The following is a 20,108-nucleotide window of genomic DNA, read 5'->3' as shown; positions in this document are numbered from 1 at the left end:
TTACTGAATATAAGCCCTAAGCAGCACAGAGTCACTTCACGATGACTTACTACTTAATAGTACAAATTGTAGCAAAAGTGATTTAATTTATATTTCTTCAAATTTGCGATGTAGTATACCAAAGCTAGATGTCTTTTTATCAGTAATGATCTTGTGCTCCAGAAAATATTGTACATGTTACTACACTTTAGGTATAAGTGATTTTTTTAAAAAACCCAGTTACATCAAGAAATATTTGAGAGAAATTTCAAAGTTATGTGTACCAAAGAGACCATTAAGTTAACAAAGATACTATCATACTGTCTCACCTATATTATTAATTGCTCTATCATGCAATGTATATTTTGCTAACTTTAATAAACTCTGATTTGTTCAAGTCAAATATAATTCTAACTTTTCTTGATATATTTGCTACTCCCAGATTAGACTTCATTCTAATTCAAATTTTTGCATCCCCTAAAGTGAAACAGGAGGCTTCTTCAATATCAAATTCAAAGATTATTTCAGGAAAATTAGTTCAGAAGCCTTTTGGACAATAATAAAGGCTTCCTTGGTAAGTCACATTATTGTTCTCTTTCTATAGGAAGCTTAGACATCACTGCCTGTTTCCATGCTGCATGTGTTACCTCCCTGAAGGAAGAGAATGTTTTGAGCCATTGTCTTCTCATGTGACTTGTTTGGGCCAATAGAAATGTGCCTGGAAGATAAAGTATGCGAATTCAGAGCAGAAAGTTTAAGAGACATCTGTTGTCTCCACTATGGCTTACTTTTTTCCTCTGCCCTGACAAAAGCATGGCCCAAATAAGGTCTCTTCTTGCATCTTGGGACCTGCATTGGAAGGACTGTGCAATGGCAGCTGACGCACCACCATGTATATCTAATGTGAACAAGAAATCAATGTTGTCAATCACTGAGACTGATGGAAACACTAATCCAGCCCCCTGTGAACATAGAGCGTCAGCCGTGTGTGCAGTACTGAAACTCCTTTCCGTCTGGTAATGGAGAGTAGTCCTGTGGCCAGATCAAATTTTGGAGTTAGTATCACTTTCTCTGTTTCCCTCAGGGACATGTTGAGAAACTCGGCTATTTTCAACTTCTAATTATTTCTGAGGTAACAATAACAACAAAGATAATTGGTAATTTTGAGGTCCAAATTTCACTGCCTGCTTGCTCTCAAGTAGATTGTTCTACACAAGTGCAAGCTTGGAAGAAGTAATCTTTGCAGATCTGTCTGCTCCTATTTTATTAAACTGTACCTTGCTGCTCTCTGACAAGGAGAACAATCTTTTCCAATAGGAAATAACTCAGTCAGCTACAAGTAGATTACATTCTTCATATATTTAAATTTGATGCTTTCTTCCCTATGTGAAAAGAGATCTTTAATTTATTTTAGATCATCTAGATTTTGAATGAGTAAAAGTCATAGCATTCTGTCATTAACCCCAAGAGGATTTCCATGTCTTTGTTTCCTATCAAGTTGTAATGGCTTGAATATTATTCCCCCAAAATTCATATGTTGAAATCCTAACCCAGGAATAGGGCTGGAAATAGGGTTGTTGCAGATGTAATTAGTTAAGACGAAGTCATACTGAGTATGGGGTATTCCTAATCAAATATGACTGATGTCCTTATAAAACGGGGAAATTTGGACAAGGACATGCACTTACATAAAGAAAACACCATATGAAGGTTAGAGGAATGTTGACATAAGGCAAGGAACTACCGGAAGCTAGGAGAGAGGCCTGGACCAGATTCTTCCCCACAGCCCTCAGAGGGAGCATGGGCCTGCTGACACTTAGATCTCAGACTTCCAGCCTCCATAACTGTGAGATGATAGCTTTTCGTTGTTTAAGCCACTCAGTTTATAGTACTCTGTTAACACAGCCCCTGGAAACTAATACATGGGACCACCCGGACTTTTGCCACTCAGGAAAGGTGTATTTACCTTTTGCAAATAAAATATTTTTAGTGAGATTTCAAATCACTAGATTATATTTTCCCTTCACAGCAGCAAATTTCTGAGGTCAATATTCATCTAAATATATGTATTATTCTGGTATTTTATAATTTTTCTCTAAGTGACCGTGTTAATCATAATCAGTATATTCAACTGTTACTTTACATGCGTTAATTTTTCTTAAGTAACATAATTTCTCTTAAACATTCTTCTGGGAAGGCACTCTGTTTATAACTTAGAAAGTATGTGTCATAGTCAGTGGAATGTGCTATACCACTGTTTCACAATTTCCATCCTTTTTCCCTCAAATTATCTGTATTTGAATTGTATCCTTTTGCAACATTTTTATTAAAATCTCTCACCTCCTATGACAATGCAAAGTTTTAAAATTTCATCAATTATGAATAGAAAAAAATACATAAATTTATGTTTTACATGAAAAGATACCTAAACAATCAAAATAATCCTAAAAGTAAAATTTCTGAGATTTTAATCATAATTAGTGTAATCTGACAGTTTACATATAATTGTGCATTATGGAAAGAAACATACTCCATAGGCAAGAAATGTTACCTAAAATATAATTCACATTTGTTATTCTGATTCTATGTTGCCCAATTACCTATTACTTTTAATTGTGTGAGAAGGCAATGAATATATTAAACATGTTAGCAGAACATTTTGTGGTTTTATGACTCATAAATATAGGTTGAGACAAAGTAAAACAATACTTTTAATAAGTTATTTTCACCAGAAATGCTAATTCTTTTTATTTAAGGCAAGTGTCAAAGGAGATTAGCAAGGTACTGCTACCATTTAATCAGGGCTCCAGCCCAAAGGGTCTAAGAGAGGACATCAGGAATGCTCTGGTAGGCCAGGTGAAAGAGGAAATATTCAGTCAGCGTCTGCCAAGTCTAGGTTGCTTCTTGAGCTTGAAGAGGCTTTGTCGGTTTCTTCAAATTCCAAGCCTGAGTATGTAACATGTTCCTTAATTAGTAGCATTATGCAAATATCGTGGAATAAAAATAGCTCTCGGTTCTGTTTCACAAACAAGCCACTGTAGCTAGAATATAATTGAACATCCAAAACTAAATCTTCCTCTTCACTGCAAGACAGTCCTATAGTCAATTTAAATATCCCATCCACCCTCAACTGGCCACACAGTTTCTGATCCCTTTTGAGTGTGGTTAAGTTCAGCCGTGGGGATTGCAAGTGGTAAGAGAAGAAAAGTCTTACTTGAAGCAGTATTTTCCTAAAAGGCCGGGCCAATGTTTGGGTTCACTTTCCCGTGCAGCACTTTTTAGATTCTTCAGTGAATCCCATCCCTGGAGACCTCTCTCCTGCATGGGGCTGGGTGGATGCGTTTCTCTTCAGGATGCTCATTTGTAATGTCTCATGTAATTACTAGGGACACCACATTCTTCTCTGGCTCTTTGCTGATGAATTCTCTCTGTCTCTCTTGGAGATCTTAAAAGACAAGGCCCATTATGATCCCTTGTTGTTTTTCTCCCCCATGTAGCCTGTAACTACTCAAAAACAGCACAATTTCCTTGCCTCAATAAACTCTGAATCTGGAGGTGACTCCAAATGCAGCCACTTCTGACCTTCCACAACGTGCTGTTTTAGCTTCATTGGGGTGAGTCAATCACTGCTCCTCGTGTCTTTAAAGCTACGTAAATTTGACGATCTTGGAGCCGTGCGCTTGCAGGCTTGAGGGGAAGGAGGTAGTAATTGCACCATTCTTTCTTGTGGGCTGACTTCATCTGTCAAATATATGTTCCAAAAAAAACCCTTTCCAAAACCCCCTCCACCTCTTTCCACTCAGACCTATTCTTAAATCCTTTATCATACTGAAGAGTCTAAAGTTATGGAATTAGTTCTTAAAATTTTGCCTTGTAATTTCTGCATACAGCAAACTATCTCAAACTCAATGTGGAAATGAATAATTGCCATATTGACACGTCAGCTGAAATCAATGCAGGAAGAGTCCTGTCTTAAAACCATTTTATGTGAAAAGGAAATGAGGGGGAATTTTATTTCCAAACTGGGATATTGTCAGCATTTTTAATTTGATCCACCAATTTTAGTTAGAAAAATTCTATAAGCGTCCAAATAAGAAAGTCTTCTAAAATAATTTATCCAGGGTTTATCAAACCAATTTTTAAAAAACATTTGGAATATGAAGCAATTTATTTTTATTTATCTGTTTGCAGCTTAAAAGGTCACCGAAACTACCAAGTTTTGCGTGAGTGTTGTATTTCATACTGAAAACATGCAATTTGTACAAGCTTTGCAATATTGGACCTTTGTCTTCAATCTTCTGGCAAATCAAAATGACATGACAACAGATGGAAACACAATTATTATACTTAATCAGATGATTTCCAGATAATATCTTTTCCAATGAAAAGATCTCACTATACATTATCAATTAACTATAAAATAATAATCACTTAGAGGGAAGTTAGAAAAAAAATAGAGAAAAAGTGATCACCACTAATTTAGCTCACACTATATTATTTTGGTATATTTCTCTCCCATATCTTCTTAAGGTATTTTAAAAAGTGGAAACCATCACATATATTTGAATATGCTTCATTTTGTAATTTTATTGCAAAAATTAAACATTTAATTAAAAGGCTTGCTTTATTTCTTTGCAATCTTTCTAAGTATTAGTCTTTCTAGGATCGTTTTGGATCAAATTAAGAAATCTGAGCATTTTTCCATGTTTGGATTATTTTGTTAGAGTAAATTTTCAGCCTGACTCCTCACTTGACTTGGAAGTTCACCTTGGGAAATTTACTCCATTGTTCAGCTATTCAGTATATTTCATGCTCTAGTAATTTTATCTCATATGAATATAATAAGAAGTAAGAATTATTATTAAAAAATGATTTAGTGTCATAATTCTGTATTCTGACATGAATTTCTTGTTGGATAGAACTGCAAATATCTTTCACTGTGTGACTAATCTTTCACTCTCTTAGTCATGTTTTCACATTAACAAAAGTTTTTAATTTTGATGCAGCCCAATTTATCAGTCTTTTTCTTTATGATCAACACATTATTGTATCCTATTTTAGAAAATTTTTATTTTCTAAAGCAATAAAGAAATCTGCTATGTTACCTTGTACACGCTTTGTTGTTTTATATGTCTATAGATGATTATGTCTATGGTTCATCTTGAAAGGATTTTTTTATAGGAGATAGGAGTCAAGGTACCTTGTATTTTTATTTTGTGAATACCCAATTGATCCAGTATCATTTGTTGAAGAGAAAATGTGTATATGTGTTTACTAAATACGTGTTTACATGTATTTAATATATGTGTCTACTATCCCCAACACAGATTTGTAAAAAATTACAGATTATATTTACAAAATTAAAAAAAATATATAAATCCATCAGAACAGCATTCATTTGAAATGGAACCATAAACATATCTGATATTTGAGAAATTCTTGGGAGTACTGAAGGAGATAGGATGAGATCAGTACAGAAGCCAAGCTAAAGGAAAGCCTAGGCATAAATGTAGGCAAGAGAGGGCTGCAAAAAGGGAGAAGAGGCCAGAGGAAGTGTTATCTGTGGCCCTCCCCAGCAGCTACATCCCAGGATATCTAGGCTGTCTGTCCCTCTCCCTCTCTTCTCCCCAAAGACTATAAATTTGGGCACTGGGACCAGAGAGTCTGATCAGTTTCCCAGGTAATTACAAATTCCAGGAAGAGAGGGAGATACTATGCCTAGGAAACATGTCATACACAGAAACATATCTAGCTCCCTTCCTACAGGACCTTGAGACCATTGCGGGATAGGGCTCAGGGATAAGGCTTCAGCAGACACTCAAACAAGATATTTCATGTACAAAGACAATCATACAAAGTTCTTCAAACAAAACTTAAAGTCTGAGAAAATAATTAATACAGCTAAGGGAAAACTTGAAGTACAATTATACTATGCTGAATGGAATTTTATATAATTACATGATAAACTTACATAAAAAAGAATTGTATATTATATGATAAAACCAATTGGAGATTTTAGAAATCCCAAATCAATTTGCAATAAACACAAAAACCCCAAATCTCAGTAAATAGCAAGGGAGATACACAAGAAAAGTGAATAAATAAACTGGAAGCTAGAAACAATTAACATTAAAGAAATAGGATTAAAAAGTATGAGATAAAAATTATGACACAAAAAATAGATCTAAAGTGTCAAATATCTTCTACTAGGAGTTCTACAGTGTGAGAAAAGAGAATGGAGAAAACAAAGGAAGAATGGAGGGAAGAAAGGAAGGGATGGAGGGAGGGAAACAGAAATGGAGGGAGGAAGAAATAGAGCATTCTTAAAGGCAGAATTCAAATGAGTCTTCAGACTATTACAGACCCACACAGTGCTAAGGAGAATGAATGAAAATAAAATAATGATAATAATTAATAATAACAATTAAACAGCTAGTGACATCCTGCAGTAATTTTGAATTCCAAGGCTAAAAGAAAATTCCAGCACTTTTAATTTAACTGTAAAAGAAAGAGAAAGAATTTTCATCATATTTCTCATCAGTATCACATGGTCCTAGAAAAAGGAAATGAAGCAATATGTTATTAAGCTCTAAAGAAAAATCCTGTACTCTGTTATACAACTACTCAAGTCGAGTTGGAAAAAAGAAGTTGAAAAGGTAATGACTCTCTAAGCAAATTTACAACGTTTAAATACTCTCTTATTAAAAAATAATATGCCAGTTAAACAACGATGAGATATCACACACATGTACTAGAATGGACAAAATCTAGGACACTGAAGAGACCAAATGCTGTGGAGGATGTGGAGCAACAGGGACTCTCATTCATTGCTTGTGGGAACGCAAAAAGGTACAGTCATTTGGGAAGACAGTTTGATCGGTTTCTTACAAACTAAAAAACATACTCCTGCCATATGACCCAGCAGTCACACTTCCAGGTGTTTACCCAAAGTAATCAAAAACTTATGTCCACATAAAAACATGCACACAGATGTTTATAGCAACTTTATTCATAATTGCCAAAACTTGGAAGTGACCAAGATGACCTTCAGCAGGTGAATGGCTCAATAAACTGTGGCACATCCAGACAATGGAATACTATAAATACCAAAAAGAAATGAGCTATCAAGTCATGAAAAGACGTGGAGTAACCTTAAACACATATTACTAAGTGAGATAAGCCAATCTGAGAAGGTTACACACTGTATGCTTTCACATATATGACATTCTGAAAAAGGAAAAACTATGGAGACAGTATAAAGGCCAGTGGTTTCTGGGGGTAGTGGTGGGGAGTAATGAGTAGGCAGAGCCTAGAGGATTTTAGGGCATTGAAAATACTCTCTCTGGTACCATGATGATGGTACCATGTATTATGCATTTGTCCAAACTCATAAAGAGTATACCACCAAGAGTGGACCCTAATGTAAACTATGGACTCTGGTGATTATGATATGCCAATGCAGGTTCATCAATTGTAACAAAGACACTAGGTTGGTGGGAGATGCTGATAATAGTGGAGGCTATACACAATGTGGGGTCAGGGCCATATGGAAAATCTCTGTACTTCCCCCTCAGTTTTGCTGTCAATCTAAAATTGCTCTAAAATATAAACTTTCATCTAAAAAATACCATGCCAGAATATAGTACATACATACACACACATATACTTACATGTAGGCACACAAAAGAAGGTGCATTTCATAACATTGAGAGAAAGGAAGAGAAAATTACATAATTAGCTTGTGAGATGCTTAAAAACCACTAAGAAAAATGTGATATTCATTTTTGATGGACAAAAGGATGAAGAAATTTCTTACCATTATTCTACAGTTATCAATGTGAATATGAAACAATCGAGTTTCTCTACTAAATAAATCTAATATGTTCTTTACAAATGACCATATTAGCTTTCCTTTGGCATACATCAATGATCGAAAAGGACTCAAAGCTCATCACTTGTATATTAAAATGTCTAATTTCTTGCCTTCATAACAACATTCTTGTTTGAGCACTGTGTCTGATGCTGAAATCTGTCCACCATGGGTGACCTTGCTTGTATTTGAAATACCAGTGGCGTAGCTTTCAGCATCACTTTTTCAGGAGTTTTACAACACTGTGTATACAGCATCATAAAATGAGAAAACTATAGATATTTGATGACTTTTATTGCTTCATTCATTTTTTTCGACTTTAATATATCTAAAGTGTATGCCCCTTTCCAGTTTTAGTCCATATTTTTCCTGTCTCATTCAAAATGCTCAAAAAAGTATTTTATACTTGCAGTCATCATCCAGTCACTTCTTAATTGATTACAATCTGCATATTCTTACATCCTGTGCTTATTAAATTATTTGCAGGAAATATCTATTTACAATAACTATTGAATATATATTCTCTAACATTTTTCAGTACCTAGACAAATTTGGTCAATCATGAGTGCAAACTAGCTTTGCAACTTTGGATTTCTTTATTATTTTAACTATTCGAAATATATGTATTGATCAATACTGTATTTCTGAACAAACAAACACAAAAAAACATTATTTTTCTATTGCTGCTATAATGAATTTACAGAAACTTAGTGGCCTAAAATAGCACAAATTTATTATCTTATAGCTCTGTAGGGCAGAAGTCCAAGTGGGCTTGAGAAGTTTCTCTGCTCTAGCTCTCACAAACCAGAAACCAGTGTGTTCACAGGCTGTCTGTGGGGAGTGTCTGGGAAAAGAGTCCATTTTTAGAGTCTTTCAGGTTGTCAGCTGAACTCTTTTTCTTGACTTTGTAGAAATGGACACCTCATTTCCTTGCTGGCTGTCAGTTTGGAATTGTCCTCAGCTCCCAAGGCCTCTCTTTGGTACTTGCACATGTCCTCTACATCTCAAAACCATCAACACTGTGTCAAAACCTTCTCGAGCCTGGAATCTCTGTCTTCTATTTCTGACACAGATCTTTCGCTTTCAAACCTGAGGGAGTTCCCTGCTTTTGACTGCTCAGGGGATTAGATTGGGCTCACTTGGATAATTCAGGATAATCTTCTTTTTTTAAGGTCCATGACTTTAATCACATTGGCAAAATCCCTTCGGCCATGTAATGTAATATATTCACAGGCTCAGGGAATGGACATCTGGACATCTTTGGGGGGCCGTTATTCTGCCTACCACAGCGTTCCCTCAAGCCCTTAAAGTTCCACATCCATCCCACATGCAAAATACATTCACCCCATCTGAAATCTCATCTGAAACTCATCAATTCAAATTCCAAAATTCTTAACATATAAACCACTGAAATCAGATGTGAATGAGTAATTTTTACGAGGCCATTATTCTGCCTACCGCGTTTCTTCACTCAAGGATCTCACAATTCAGGTGGGAAAACAGGTATTGAACAGTAATTCTAAGGAACAAGCGTGCTAGGAAAGATAAATAACAGTTTATTTGGAGGTATAAATTAGAAGGGCCTACTATAATGTGAGGAGCCATAGAAAACTAAGTAAGTGTACCTCCTCTGTTTGAGAACTAAAAGAGCAATAGATACAGTCAAATGAAGTGGCCAGGGAAAATAGTAACTGTTGGGGGAAAGATAGAGCTGTGGGGTGTCCGATTAGCAGGTTGTTTCAGTAAATCAGGTAAGAGTGGGCATTAACTTGTGCATGAATCATGCCAGTGTAAGTAGGAATGTAACAGTAAATATTTAAGATTTGGAACTCATATATAGGAGCTACATTAAATTATAAGTACATTAAATTATATGTAGCTTCTATGATATGTTGAAGAGCTAGACAAAGGATGAGTGAGAATCAACAACTTCCAAGTTCTGGTAAAAGCAACAGGCGATAGAAGTACAAGTTTCGGGGCTAGGGTTCAAGAGATGATGAGATCTATTTAGGGTATTCTGAGATTTGAGGCCTCCGGAAGACATCTAAGTGAAGATGTGGAATAGACAGGTGGATAAACAGGTCAGTAGCTTACTTGCAAGAGGGGTCTTGGTTGGACATTTGATTTGGGATTAACCATAATATAAGTGGAGATTAAAAACACAAACACAAGAAGATATGGCAATGATTTCAATGACCCTAAAAAAGTCTTTAGAATAAAAAATAGAGGAAAGTAGAGGACAAGGCTCCAAGGAACACCAATATTTAAAGATTCTAAAAGAGAGGATAAGAAAAGTACAAGAATGACTAGGAAAAAGCGTGGGATGGAAACCAGGGCTTGAAATTAATGTAAAATTGGAGTTGACACAGAAGAGAGAGTGCGTTCTAGGCAGGGGGCTAGCATATGGAATTTGGGGTAAGAGGAATAAAACATGAGTATAGTGTCACATGCCAAAGGAAATGGGTGTTTCTAGGATACCAATATTCCCTCTTGCATTTTCCTCTGTTCTTGAACTCAGTTACTACCATACAGTTCCAAATTTTGAGCCTCTATGCATTATTCTCTTTTCCTGGCTTTTCACCTGCCTCATATATTCAGATTTGACTTGCAATGCAGCCATATTCCTCTCTTGCTCACCACCGGGAGAGATCATGTAGTGTTTTACAAACATCGAGGTATTGAAAAAACAAACTCAAAATTCATCAAAAGACATCTTCCCTCAACTTTACACATTCTAGTTACCACTCTCTCTTTCCAAGAAAATTGCTTGTTTATTGAACTTTTACTTTTTCCTCATTTCTTTTCCATATTATTCCTGTATGAATGGTACAAATGGGTGATTTTTTAAAAGCAGACCTAGAACTCCTAAACCAGGAACTGTGGATTTTTTCTGTTGGCATTAACAAGTGAGAAATGATTTAGAATAAGGAAGAGCCACAATCTAAATTGTCAGAATTGTTAATAATGTGGATGTCTGAGTAAGAGAATAAATGGAAACGCAGGAGATGCTGGTAATGGGGAAGTCTTCGAGTCTTTTGCTGTGTTTAAGAATTGTTAAAGATTGTTTTAAGGTAGAAGATTAGCAAATGTGCAACATAACCATAGTTATGTAAGGAATTCAGAGTAAAGAAACAGTCATTTTTGGTGACTATGGATTTGAAAGATTTGATGGGAAAATGATTATGAAGTAAGGATAGCATTTGAGCATAATGGAGAGAACATATTCCAGGTCAGGGAAATAGCACAGTGGTGGGGATAAAGATGCTATTACTGAATTGACAGTAGACACGAGGGTGTGTTATGAGTTATGGGAAACAAGGATGCATATGAAATAGGAATTGTTCCAAGTTCCAGAGTTTGTATTTGACTTAGTAAATAATTAGGTGAAATATAGGTCCCTAGATAGTAGAATGATACAATGAAAATTAATATTTATTATTCAGATTAATTTGACAGGTGTAATAAATACATGGGTAAAATGATTTCTTTAAGATATACTTGGTTTCAGTTTCAACAGCACTGTTAGTTCATGCTTTTCTCCTTATGTTTTTTGACAAAAAAGATATTGTTAACTTGTCACATCAGTGTACATGATTATATATAAAAGACTTAGTCTCTATTTCAGGAGTCTTAAATCCAAAAATGGTACTGAATATTCAATTATCAGATTTTCCTCTGATTTTCTTCGTAAATTAATCATGTATTGAACATGGAGATAATTTGAAAGCTTTTCTTCTTTGGTTTGAATTGGACATTTCTGCCATGCATGTGCTAAGGATTGATCTTGTCTTAGGACAGGATAATTAGTAAAGTTTCCCATAAAATAAAATGAATTTATGGTATCTAACTCTGTGGAAGTCTGGGTTTCCAGCTACTGTATTTTCTCCTTGAGGAGAGGACAACGGGTCTTCAAACAACAGCAATAATGATGAGTTCTGCTAACCAATTTTTGCCAAGGTTGCTTTATTTCAAAATTCTTCCTGATTACACAGAGTTCTTCATAGGATGAGCCATCTGGCAGTTTTTCTGAATTTCTCACTGGGACGATGGCAGAAAATAAGAACAGAGCCAATTCTCAGAGAACACAAAGGAAAAATGTCTAGATTGCCATGGCAGATTTTTACATCAAAGCCAAGAATCTCTGTATAGATGCCAGGTAGGATATTACCACTGAAATCTGATTTAACTGTCGAGGGACATCTGACTCTGAGCTTCCTAATGCTTTTTCTATTGAAATTTGAAAATCACCATCATCTGCAAATTTTTTTAAAAAACATCTCAACAATATATTGACTTGAAAAAACAAAATATTGATATTAATGTATGTATCAGTAAGTTTGCAGTAAGCTCTTTTTAGGAAATAAAAGCATAGGATGACTAATTTTACCAACTGAATATGAGTTTAAATAAGTATAGCACTAGGGCAATATAAGAATAGAGATGAAATCAACAAATCTGCTGATTTGTTGCAGACAAGAAAGCTGCTATTTCATTTTTAGATCGATTTCTACAAAAAATTGATCATAAAATTAAAATGTCTTTTTTAAAAGTTCAAAAACAATATAATTTGTACTTCATCTAGATCCCATTAAAACTCATAGTAATAAATAAACAGAAATAATCCATTTTATGTCCAATTAAAGTGTTGAATTAAGTTGTAGTAGTTACGTTTCAGTTTATTTTTATTTTTCCTAATTCATGCTTGAGAATCTACTCACTCCTCATTCAGCATGTATTTATTAGTGCCTACTACAGATCAGGTATTAGGGATTATTAGAAATACAAAGAATAATAAAACAGTTTCCAGCTCTGGGAGTTTTCAGAAACCAACATGGAAGACAGAAAAGTCAATAAACTACATCCAAATATTAAACTCTTTCCATCTGTGGAAAAATTATGTTTAAAGTATTAGGATTTTCTTCAATCTTGATTAGGTATATCTTTAAACAAGTGATCTTCATTAGATTTGCCCAAATCCTTGGTTTCTAGCTGTTGAGTTTCTTGAAGACACATATTATTAACTCATTCTACTATACACAAAGTTCTTTGAGACTAGCTCTTGTATCACGGAATTTATGGTCAGTTGATTCTTCAATAAACAGTGATAAATGAAAATGGCTCTTCTTGGATAAATTGCCTGCTTGTCATTAATTTTTTGCAATTATATTGCCATTTCATGATAGCATCGGAAGAGCTAAGAGTAATACTAGCTCTGAATTTCAATATCCAGTTTGCTCCTAACAGTCACAGGTACTTCCCGTTTCTCCTCTCTGCCATGTGCAGATGGTGGGGAGGGGTCTCCCTTGTGATCACAGACAACTGTAGCAGTTCTAGGAACTTTATTAACATATGAAAACCCCAGAGAAGAGAAGCTGTTATGTTGTTTCATTTTAGAAACAAGTAAACTTTTCCAGAAGCTCCTCCTTAGATTTATCTCATTGGTCAGGATTTTGTCATATCCGTATCCCTAAGCCACTCACTCATGGGGCTTGGGTTTACCTCAGTGACATGGATTCTTAGGTTTATAATTTGGGATGATGTGGGTGTTTGAGATTCAATAATTTTGACTCATTCGGAGTTAAATTTTAATCATTCTGACTAATTCCGATATATGAAGGCTAGGATTTTCAAGGTAAAAAATTCATTCTAATAAAGAACTGATGCACGCAAGCTTGGTAGAATGTCCATGTTTAAACCTCCGAGGGGGTAGTTTGCATTGGGATACAACACAGTGCACATCATTTGGAGAATCTACTAGTCTAGTTTTCCCCAACAGAGGAAGCCTCTGGAAGAAAAGGGTCCAGTCGCTAGTGTCTTTATGATCCTGACTGGGCACTGACAACATTGAGAGATTGTGGATTAAAGTCTTGTGGGGGTCTGATGGGCAGGATTTTGCAATGCAGATGCTGTTGAAATCTACTAGATAATGAAGGAATAGTTTTGCATCAGAAACAACAGAGATCCACGTGATCATTGCTGATAGGAAAAAAGAAAGAAATGCATTACATATGGCAGTATGTGTGAAAAAATTCTTAGAGGATTATTTTCAGCTTGAAAATAATTCAGGAAATTTGGCAGATTCAAGCAAAGCCGGAAAGAATATTGACTATTATTATTGATAAAATAGTGTATCTCATGATTTTCGGTTTGGGGAAATATGAACTATAAAGGACAATTAGTGAGACAATTTTTTAAGGAAAGGCAACAAACTTAGTTTTGGCAATATTGGTATTATTGTCTCATGTAGACACAATTGTTTAATCACAGTACAATATAGCCATAAAAATGACTGCGATTCATGAAATTTCATTGCCGAACAGTTATTTGAGGTGTGTATTCTAGGTAACGCGAATGCAAAAGTTTCTTTTCAATATATGAATAAAATTCTCCTAAACTCAGGCACCACACCCGACAAACACACTGCACATATACATAAAAACTTGCTCAGTGTTTACTTATGTTTTACCAAAGATAACGTTTCTTCCTAGTTGTTTGAAAAATAAGACTTCATTTTATTTCTTTTTCAAGATGGAATTTCTTATTTGAGGTTAGGCATAATTCAACTGATTGTACTTTACATGACTCTAAAAATTGCTAATAATCTCATATAATTAGTTTTTGCACAAACAAGCAAAGCCTGTTAAAATAAGCATTTGTATTTATTTTATTTTATTTTTTTGCTGAGGAAAATTAACCCTGAGCTAACATCTGTGCCAGTCTTCCTCCACTTTATATTGGGACACTGTCATAGCCTGGCTGACTAGTGGCATAGGTCTGTGCCTGGGATCCCAACCCTCGAACTGGGGCCACCAAAGGAGAGTGCGCCAAACTTAACTGCTATGCCAAAGGACCAACCCCAAGCATCTGTATTTTTAAAATGTACATGCACAACTACTGATTTCAGAATCACAATTTCTTAACACAACAAGGATTTAATATCCTCAAACCTTTAATGCTGGCCTCACTAAATCTTTCAGAGATTGGAGTAAATTTGTTTATGGGACAATTCACTTTATCTGACTCCCTGAAAACAGTTTATATTAACTTGGGAATTAATTCATACTGCCTTATTTTCTTCTTATTTCTTCTTATTCTTCAACTGCTACCTTTGAGGGGCTAGATCCCACTGGCCATTGTTGAAGAATTAAAAATGAGAAAATAAAGGACGGTCATTTCTTGTTAATAATACCCTGGTTGTTTTCCTTCATTTCCCTTTTAGCCCCCTTAAATTCATTTATTCAGACTGTTGCCCAAATAGCCCTTTACAACTATGTCAGATCTTGGCCACTCCTCTTCCCAATACTCTCACCAAAGTTCTTGCCAAACCCTGATACTCTGCCAGTTGTCCTTATTTCTTTCACTTGCTCACAGAGCTCAACACTCCAGCCTTTGGGTGATTCTTCAAAAGCACCATCCATGCACATTACTGTCTCAAGGCTGTTAAACTTGCTGCTTATCCCTCTGCACTCCACATTCATAAAGCTGCCTCACTCCCTTCATTCACGTTTCTGTCCAGCTGCCATCTCCTCAGAGAGAACTTGCTGACTCTTTGTAGTAGCAATGAGCACCATTATTCTCCTCCTTATTCTTTATTGTCACTGTCGTAGCATTTAACAGATTTTATATCTTGAAATTTTTGATCTATTTACTTTTCTCTTTCCTACTAGAATGTAAGTTCCATGAGGTGGGGATTTTTATATGCTTTGCACACTGCTATATTCCTAGCAACTGAAACAATACCCAACATACAGAATATGTTTGGGAATATATGACTATGTTAAAGGGGCAATATGATCTTTTCTGGGAGTTAAAAATGGCTAGTGGGGACAATAGGTAGAGCATTACTCTACTGGGGTGACATAACAAATACCACTGACTGCGTGGCTTAAGCAACAGAAATTTATTTTATCACAGTTCTGGAGGCTAGAAGTCCAAGATCAAGGTGATGGGAACTCATTTTTCCAGTAAGAACTCTCTTCTTGGCTTGCAGACAGCTGTCTTTTGGCTGTGCCCTCACATGGGTTTTTCTGGAGAGGGAGAGAGAGAGCTCTTTGGAGTCTTTTCCTCTTATAATGACACCACTCCTTTAGGATTAGCACCCCTCCCTTATGATCTCATTTAAACTTAACTGCCTCCCTGAAGGTCCTATCATCAAATATATTCACCTTGGGGGTTAGGACTTCAACATATCAATTCTGGGGGGACAAAATCCAGTCCATAACAGGTTTCATCCCTATCCTCTTCCTCTTCTCTGTTTTTCTTGTAACAAATCATTCTTTTTTGTGTTGTGAGTTTGTGACCAAATTGAAGTGGTTATGGCTATTTTTGTTCTTTCTTTCCCTTTATGTTATAATTGTATAGTGACCTATTCTAATGTAGAACTGCAATTTCCTGATTCTGTCTATTTATCTCCTTGCTCAAAGCTTTGTAAACTTTTGCATTTTTGTCTCAAGTAGGAGGGCTCCTTTCAGCATTTCCTATAATAATGCAGGTTTGGTGGTGATGAATTACCTCAGATTTTGTTTTTCTGGGAAAGTTGTATTTCTCCAATATATCTGAAGGATAATTCCACTGGATAGAGTATTCTTGGCTGATAATTTTTGCCTTTCAGTATTTTGAATATATCATTCCACTCTTGCCTAGTCTGTAGGGTTTCTACTGAGAAATCTGCTGAAAGGCTGATGGATGTTACTTTGCAGGTTATTTTCTTCTGTCTTTTTTTTTTTTTTTCACGAGGAAGATTGGCCCTGAGCTAACAGCTGTAGCTGATCTTCCTCTTTTTGCTTGAGGAAGATTGTCACTGAACTAACATCCATACCAATCTTCCTCTATTTTGTATGTGGAATGCCTGCCACAACATTGCTTGATGAGTGGTGGGTAGGTCCACACCAGGGATCAAAACTGGTGAACCCTGGGCTGCCCTACCACATTGCAGTCATGCAGGCTGGGGCAACTGCCTGCACCTCTGCTGCGCTGGCAGTCTCAGGAGCTGGCTGCCTGCCACCTCCTCTCACAGTCATGGGAGCCACTGTGTGTGGACCCATGCCCTGGATTGCTTTTGTCAGGGGAAGGGGCTGCTCCCCTAGTTGCATTGCCTCTTGAGTGTCCAATCCATCCACCTTTTGTTGTATAGATGCATGGATCTCTTAGGCCTGTTGTGCTGTGTAGAGAATCTTCTGTTTGTCAATGGATGTCTATTTGGTTATAACTTAGAAGGGAGAGACAAAGGGAACAACTCACTCTGCCACGATGTTGATGTCACCTCTACTGTTGAATTCAAGTTATGAAATATTCTGATATATTTTAGGTCACACGAATTATAAGTCATACTTATTTGAAATGTATGGCTTAATTCTTTTGGAAAGGTTGTGCTCTTCTTGCTATTTACCATTTTTATAGTTAAACATAACAAATAAAGTGTTTGATGTGGAAGGAGACTATTTCAAATTAAAACTACAATAGGAGATAAAAGGGTACAAACTTTCAGTCATAAGATAAATAAGGTCTGAACATCTAATGTATAACGTGGAGACTATAATTGGTAATATTATTCTGTATAATTGAAATTTGTGAGGATAGTAGAATTTAAATGTTCTCGCCACCCTGCCAAAGTGGTAAATATGTGAGGTGATGGATGTGTTAATAACTTGATTGGGGAAATTTTTTCACAGCATATACATATATACATACTCATCATCTGATGATTTCAAATACCTTAAATTGTATTTGTCAATTATACCTCAATAAAGCTGGTAAAAATTTTTAAAAGCGTAATAAAAATGTAAAATAAGGAAATAAAATGTGGGATGATTGACACTGTGCCATAGGTATACACTGAAGAGCAATATTAAGTAACTCAGTGATCACGTATAAGCTGTTTTCAATTCTATCAGATTTGATGCTCTTTAGGACAAAAGAAAATGTATACAGAATAAAATTTACCTATATATGTAATTTTAGAAAAATCAATGTAATGCCCAAATTGCAGTACAAAGGAGAAAAGAATAAAAATAATTTATAAAATGATTTGTTGGGTTGGCCCTGTGGTCGAATGGTTAAGGTCACACGCTCCACTTTGGTGGCCCAGGGTTTTGCCTGGTCAGATCCTGGGTGAGACCTAACAATGCTCATCTGGTCATGCTTAGGCCGTGTTCCATATAGCAGAGCCAGAAGGACCTACAGCTAGAATATACAACTATGTACTGGGGAGCGTTGGGGAGAAGAAGAAGGAAAGATAAAATTGGCTCAGATGTTAGTTCAGGGCCAATCTTAAAAAAAAAAGGATTTGTTTTCAACGTGTAAATGCTGGAAAAGACTACACCAGAAATTATAATGAAGATCACAGATGTTCGCACTTATAGAAAGTATCACCGTAAGTGCACTAAGTATAAATGCATCCTTATGTAGATACTTTTTATTGGCAACTCAAACAACATTCATGGCTCTAAATTATTTTTCTAACTGGTGAATATTTCTCAATAAAGTTCTAATGAAATAACTTACACTTGTCTTTCAGTTTACTCAGTGTTTGCATTCTTGGAAAGTTCAGAGAGCTTTAAACTATGCACAAAGGTTCTCTATTTATGTGTAAAATGGAGTTATTTCTAAGCTAAGACAATTATAAAGAGATGTTTTACCTACATGACATTCTAAAATAAAGTAAGACACAGGATGATGCTTAATTGCATGGAACTGTCACAGGCACTGTCAGAAAATGTCAGATGTGGCCCACATCCACTGAACATCAGGAGCGCTCCTTAATCATTGTTATAATTTAACATGCCCTCAGATATTTGCAAAATATCTGCTATGGAGTGTGGAACTGCCATCTCCCTCTATCCCAGCAACCGAAAACTACTGAAATGCAATCCCTAAAGCATCCAAATGAAAGTTTTCTTGTAGGCCATATCAGTCTTTTGAAACATTCATTTCTAACGGTCGTGATTATTCTGTAATTGTAATTCTTGAATGCATTCATTTGCATTCCTTCATCCATTTAATAAACACTTATGAAGCACCTGTTACTCTGTTAGTCCACAGCAATACAAAAAAGGGCCAAAAGACTCCAAAAACAATAACGAAACAGACAGTTCTCTTAATCAAGTTTACTAGTACAGTACAGAGACTCTTGGCCTGTAACTCTAATTAAAAGCTCCCAAAGCCACAACTATTCAACAGAGTTCCCACTGTTTCTCTAGCTCTACCCTCAACATCGCCACCAAATAGACTGAAGGCAGCAGTAATTACAGTGGCTTCCAGTTTTGATGGCTAGTTTTGTTGGTAGACCACTCGGTGGAATAAAAGGATAGATTTTTAAGTGAGTTATATTGAGGTTTAATTTATACACAAGGAAATTCACTATTTTAAAGTCTACAGTTCCACAAATTTGGATAATTATATGCAGCTGTGTAACTGCCAAAATAATCAAGATACAGAATATTTTCATAAGCCCCTTAAAATCTCTCTTGGCAATTGACAATTAATCTCCTTCTCCAAAAGCCAGCCACGGGCAACCACTAATTTGTTTTCTATTATTATAATTTATTCCAGAAAATCATATAAATGGAATCATACATAATGTAGTATTTTGCTTCTGGTTTCTTAGTCATTTGAGATTCATTCATGTTGTTGCATTTATCAGTAGTTCATTAGCTTTTTATTGCAAGTGGTAACTCACTGTATACCTAGAAATGTGCTTGCTACATATTACAATAAATGCATATCTAACTTTCTAAGAAATTGCTAAAGAATTTTACAAAGTGTCTGTGGAATTTTGCATTCCCACCAGCAATATCTGATGCATCATGTTGCTCCATATTCTTTCCAAGACTTGGCCTTCTTAGCCTTTTACATTTTTGCCATTCTACTGAGTATGTATTGTCATAATATTGTGATTTTAATTAGCATTTCCCTGATGACTAATAACCTTAAGAGTCTTTTCCTATACTTAGTGCCCATTTGCACTTCTGCTTTAATGAAGTGTCTGGTCAAATCTTTTCCTCATTTTTTAAAATGGGTTGTTTGTCTCATTACTGAGTTGTAAGGGTTCTTTATGTATTTCAGATACAAGTATGTTATAACTATATGTTTCACAAATATTTTCTCTCAGTTTGTAGTCTGCCTATTTATTGTAGTAAGAAGAAATCTTTCAGAAAACAGAAGATTTTAATTTTGATGAAGCCCAATTTATCATTTTTTTCTTTTATGACTTGTTTTTTTGTGTGTCCTAATTAAGACATATTTGCTGATGCCAAGATCA

The sequence above is a fragment of the Equus caballus genome, chromosome 1, assembly GCF_041296265.1.
Source record: "Equus caballus isolate H_3958 breed thoroughbred chromosome 1, TB-T2T, whole genome shotgun sequence".
Classification (NCBI taxonomy): Eukaryota; Metazoa; Chordata; class Mammalia; order Perissodactyla; family Equidae; genus Equus; species Equus caballus.
The sequence above is the reverse complement of the archived record's forward strand: the minus strand, read 5'-3'. Positions refer to the sequence as shown.